The sequence below is a fragment of the Oculina patagonica genome, chromosome 1 (genome assembly GCF_052425735.1).
Source record: "Oculina patagonica isolate OP01 chromosome 1, crgOcupat, whole genome shotgun sequence".
Classification (NCBI taxonomy): Eukaryota; Metazoa; Cnidaria; class Anthozoa; order Scleractinia; family Oculinidae; genus Oculina; species Oculina patagonica.
Window position 1 is genome coordinate 34,345,145 of NC_135758.1, and position 5,953 is coordinate 34,351,097.

General features: G+C 37.6%; 1 long non-coding RNA gene across 2 annotated transcripts; it reads left to right on the forward strand.

Moving 5' to 3' along the window:
* The first annotated feature begins 166 nt into the window (after window positions 1-166).
* On the forward strand, window positions 167-4,526 carry LOC144665965 (uncharacterized). Of its 2 annotated transcripts, XR_013573096.1 has the most exons (6): window positions 167-399; window positions 1,253-1,357; window positions 2,622-2,659; window positions 2,864-2,900; window positions 4,141-4,208; window positions 4,401-4,526. It is a non-coding gene; the product is annotated as an uncharacterized LOC144665965 (long non-coding RNA). The 2 variants fall into 2 exon arrangements; XR_013573097.1 differs by lacking the exon at window positions 1,253-1,357.
* Window positions 4,527-5,953: the final 1,427 nt, after the last annotated feature.

The following is a 5,953-nucleotide window of genomic DNA, read 5'->3' on the forward strand; positions in this document are numbered from 1 at the left end:
ATGTTGTGGAAAGCCCTACCTTCCAGCAATCCCAGGCCACTCCCCACCAACCTCGTCCCCAGGGCGCTTTTCCCTTCAGAGCGGGAGGCTGGGGACGAGGTTGACTCCCCACCCCCCAATCCCCCCAACAGGAAGAAACTGCATGAGCCCAAAGCGAGCCATATATGGGTAGCTACTGCGTCTATCACGTGATTGCAAAGGAAGGAAAATGGCTTGCAAGACGGCTTCTTTTCGCCTGCTTCGCCGAAACCCGTAACGAAGTCTGATCATACACATCAGTTTTTGAAAGAAATTAATATTAATCCGATAGGTGGATAACCTTTGGTCACATTCACGTACATGTTTCATCCTGAAGACCAGTCGAAGATCTTTAAATAGATTTTACCGTCGTCGGAGGAGGTAAGCAAGAAATACAGCTCTTGAGATTGCTTAAGCTTGCCAGTGAGATGAATTAGGGTTTTACACTTTATATTTAGTAAATTCCTACTTAAATTTTTCGATATAGCTCAGTGTCATTAATGAATCAATCTCATTTATAGTGGGTGCGTTGATGAGTAGCATTGCATTACACAATAGCCGAGCAGAATAGACAATCGTTCTAAAACAAACAACATTTACTGGTAGCGCCTGAGTTCATGGCGAATTTCAGCCCGGAATTTTGTTCCGATTTATTACATGGCGAATTTCAGCTTGGTTTAAACGGAATTAAAACATGGCCGCCATTTTCTTAGAAAACCAACACTGCGCATCCGTAAGCTCACTTTTCAGCCCGAGCAGAAATTTGAAATGCAATTTTCCAGCCGGTTTCAAAAACATGGCTGGAAATTGCAGCCAGGCCGAGCTTTAGCAAACTTCTTTTTAAGAAGATTTCTTCTAGAAGCCGATCCCTGCCTGAAATTCACTATGTAATCAGACCCCTAGAACGGTAGGCATGTATGGGAAACTGTAACCACTGGCGCGGCCGTATCCAGGGCTCGAGACTAACGGTATTAAACCAACTAGCCAAAGGCTACTAAAATTTAGGTTTTGGCTACCAGGTTTAGCATTCCTACCAGCCATTTGGCTAGTGAAAAACTCGGAAAAGTCAACTGTTCTTGATAGAAATGAAGAAATTACTTTTGGCTAGTAGAATCTGACATGTCACTAGCCAGTAAACCAGTGAGTTAAAAAGTTAGTCTCAAGCCCTGGACTATCAATCAATGCAAACAACAACAATGGATGATTTTTTGGTGTTTTTATTGTTATGCTACAGTTTCAATTGCTATCTGTTCGTTGCACATATACCAACCAGGCTTGCCTGAAATAGCCTGTGTGGCTGGCGTGCAAAGGGAAAGGAGAAGTGGTGTTCCAGCACGAGGTACCCCCTGTTTCCATCTGTCTGTAATTAACAATTAGACTACGAGCCCGAGTTTTCTATGAGCAAATATTCAACAAGGTGCAGCCGAGTTGACTATCGTTCATCGAAAACGAGGGCGAGAAGTCTAATTGTTTTAGTAGAAACTCTAAAGGATTGCAGTCCAAAACCTACAATTTTGTGCACTTTGAGGACAAAAAAAAAAAAGAAAATTTACCACTTAAAGAACTACTTGCGCGCGCGACTGTATTCTATAGGCGATTATAGTTCACCACTAAATTTTCTGGTTGGTTCTGGTTGGTTTAAATTGAACATGTGACGCGATAGTGCCCGTCTGCCGGAGGGCACTATCAGCCCATAGTGCCCTCCCGTGAAAAATGCCCGGATCAATAGTGCCCGCCCGTGACTGCTTTTTGTAAACAAGCTGCCTGCAGACAAAAAAAAAAAAAAAACAAGTTCACTGCATTTAGTGGGTTTCTTGTCTGGTTTTGTTTCGTTTGTTAAATTTCGGTTTTCAATTGAGTTTTTTACAATGCTTGTTTTTGTATGTGTGCGTGGAAGAAAATTTAGTGGTGAACGATAAAGACAATGGAGTGTTTCTGTCTCGGAACTATCGGCTAGCGTGAAAATAGCTATTTGTTTTAATAAGAATATCAAATTTCAAACACTCTATTGTTAAAATAGAAAACAGAGGGAGAACCATTCAGATTCGCTGATTTCCAATAGAACACAGCTGAGTTTCTACTAATAATAATTATTATTGAATCATGGCCAATTAACAGTTAGGATTGAAAGTTGATCGGGGGTTTTATCTCTATTGTATGAAAGTGTTTGTATGCTTAAGTTTTGTAGACTTTGGGATAAGTCTGAGTCAAAAATGTAGGACTTATATTACAGGATATTATACTTACAGTATATTATTTCAGCATGTTGTCTTGTTGTCGTTTCAATCTGTCAAAAGTTTTCTTTTGTTTAGTAAGATCACTTGCTGGATTGAAGAAGGAGGTTAATTCATGTGCAGTGCTCTTGATTGAATTAATGCCTTAGGAAGTAGAATTTTTACATATAGTGCACTTTTTCCTTTGTCAAGCTTGTATCAATGTTTTTTTGACATAGTGATCTGACTACCAAACCTATGATCTGATATTAATTCTGATCTGACAGATACCATGTTGACACTAAAATGCCATGACATTTTTTTGTGTGAAAGATCGTGAAAGCAAAAAATATTTGAAATTACAAGTGTTTTCTTTTCTGGTCTCTCAAGGGCTCATTGATAAAAAGGGACCACTAATTACAATACAGGTATTGCTCTTGGTCAGGCATAGAGAATTCTAAGAATCACACACTGTCTAGCGTGATTTATTTCTACTTCAGAAATAAAGTTTAGTTACAAAGATCTGTTATCCAATTTGCAAAATAGGCTGCACTAACTAGTGAAAACATCTAGAAATATGTAAATAATTTTAGTTGATTGTCCTAATATTATAATTGTTTTTAATTTCAAAGGAGGTTTACTTCCTGTTGGACATGCACTAACATTAAGGTGAGTGGTTAACAGAAGACATACTGAAAAATTTGTTTGCTCTATGCTTATCTTTCCTAATTTATAAACTGTGGTGGTCATATTTGAGAGGACATTTCATTAAAAAATACAGGTAAAATTGGTGCTCAATTTAAAAAGGATAACTGTATATGAAAATTTAAGGGCATTGAACACAATAGTATAAATGAGAAATACAGAACTCTGAATTAGTCTAGAAATAAATACAAAATGCGCAGTTTAAGCCTAGTTGGCTAGCTGAGAATAAGTCCAGTTGACTGGTTGAGAATAAGTCTGGTTGGCTCGCTGAGAATTAGTTTGGTTGGCTCGCTGAGAATAAGTCTGGTTGGCTCGCTGAGAATAAGTCTGGTTGGCTCGCTGAGAATTGGTCTGGTTGGCTCGCTGAGGATGAGCTTTATTAAGCTTGGACTCGCTGAGGATACTGGGCTATGACTCGCTGAGGATTCTGGATTTTGACTCGCTGAGGATTCTGGACTTTGACTCGCTGAGGATACTGGGCTATGACTCGCTGAGGATTCTGGATTTTGACTCGCTGAGGATTCTAGACTTTGACTCGCTGAGGATTCTGGTCTTTGACTCGCTGAGGATTCTGGACTTTGACTCGCTGCGTATTCTTTACTTTGACTGTTCAAAGTTACTTTTTTCAATTCAACTTAATTAAAATACTTTTTTTGCCTGCAAAAGCACGAATGAAAATGACTACAAAATAAAGAGAAACTTTTTTTTTCCAATTGAGTGAATTGCATATACATGTACATTACAAGGAAGCTATAAAGTCTAAAATATAAAGAAAACGAGCCTTTGTCTAGAGATCTTTTGCTGTGTAAATAATAAATATGATTGTATCTTTTGAGAAGAAATTGGAAACTGTTGGATAAAAACATCATTACACTTGCAAAATATTTGTAGATCAGAATAATGCAAAAGTTGTTGGATAAAAAAAGTAGTTTCATTAACTTGAAAAATGTGTTTTTGTTCAAGTGTGTCATAAAATGAACTTATATATAAGTAATGCCTAAGCTAAGCATTTTAACTACAAAAAAGATAGATTAAAGAAAAAATTGGTCTACTATCGAAGGGCCACTATCCATAAACAAACAACAGGACAATAAAGTAAGGTCTATGACAGCCCTTTACATGTAGCAAAGAGTTGTCATGGTGGGGGTATGTCTTTCTGTCCCAGGAAAGACATACTCCCACTTTCTTTTTCATTTTTTTTCAGGAGGATGAGAGGCATAGTCTTACTTACAACATGTGTTAATGGTCAAAAAATGCAGGCAATTAAAAAAGGTAAGTTCTTTGTAAGATTTCCATGAATTGTTTAACACTTATTCCTTTTGTGTAGATTCATTAACTTTTTGAGATACAGGATTAGAGAAAATGAACTAAGAAAAAGAGTCATTCACACATAAAATGACATGTACATGTACCATAGCCTTTAAGAAAGTGAAACTGACATCCTTGAACTTCGTCTCTCAACAGGATCCATGCCACAAGAGGTTGAAAACAGAGCAAATTAAATCAGATAGTACATTATGTATACATAAAGAGTTCAGTATGTAACTACAGGAAAAAAAATGTATAATACAATATAAAAATGATACTGTACAGTGTGGTGTCTATTCTCTTTGATTGCGATAGTGTTGTGGGAAAAAAGTTGTTATTAAAGCACACTTATTTTCTATCTGTATGCAATCTACAAAAACAAACACCCTGAATCCGAGAGAAACAAATTCGACATTGAAAGGCGAATTATTTACCATAGAATGCTGCCATTCTTTAGGATTTAGTTTCAGAAAATTAAAGGATTTATTGGAGGAAAATAATAGGATTCATTAGGGGTATTTTTTGACTCCGTTCCACAAACCAAAAAAGTGAAATAAGCTGAGGGCAAAGAAACACTGCCTGCTCCCTGCTTTCAACCCGGTATAATAATATGGGGTTGAGTTTGTTGCTGGTTCTCATCCTTGGAAAAAAGGGTTTTTCATCTGGTTCTCTGCTATTATTCAAGCTACAAAAACCAATACTTATATTAAAGTCCCAGTTTGACAGGGAGTTAGTAACAGTTTTGTTTGCTTTGGCTCGACTCAGAGACCTCAGATGGTTTATTTAGAGGGTGTAAAACCAAATCGTACCACTCCTCAACGGCAACTATTAGACCTGAGAAGGCTGCAAGATATTACAATAAGATTGTCAGTACAGAAGGCACATTTTCTAGGAATGTGTAAACCGTATTACCACTTCTTTGCCTATTGGCATTTCAATATTAACTTTGGCATAGTGCAGCAATGACACCAGCTATTTGTAGATATGGTTTTACTCTGACCTGAGGTTGTCAAACAAAACTCTTCCGCCTCTTGTTCTGGTTTTGGGGTATGAAGTTCCCCTGTTCATCAAATGATAAATTTTGAAAGGAGACTCGACTTTTAAAACAATACAATATAATTCCGGTTATAAGCCCCACGGTTATAGGCCCAATTACCTTGAAACGTAAAAGCCCCCTCTACCGGGTACTCTATTATGCGCTTTTGACTCAAAATCGTATTTCGATCAATACTCCCTTGGCTCTTTTTGAAAAGTTTTTTTTTTTTTGAAAGACCCTCCGTCCGCTTTTAAGCCCACCCAAAACACATTGTTTGGGCCCAGGGCTTATTTCCGGAATTTTACGGTACTACTACGTTTACGGAAGTTTTCTTAACGAGACTCGACTTAAGAAGCGATACTCGATTATGAAAACGAGACTCGATTTAAGATAAGACACTCGATTTTGGAAACGATACTCGATTATCAAAACGAAACTCGATTATGAAAACGAGACTCGATTTATAAAACGATACTCGATTTAGAAACGAGCCTCGATTTAAGAAACGAGACTCGATTTTGGAAACGAGACTCGATTAAGAAACAAAACTCGAATTGGACTCGATCAATAACGAGTGGTAAAAAGCAAATCGTTAATCGAGTGATATTTTATCGAGTGTGTGTTAAAACGAGTGCTTTGTGATAGGTTTCCCAGAAACGGTGAGTGATCCAAA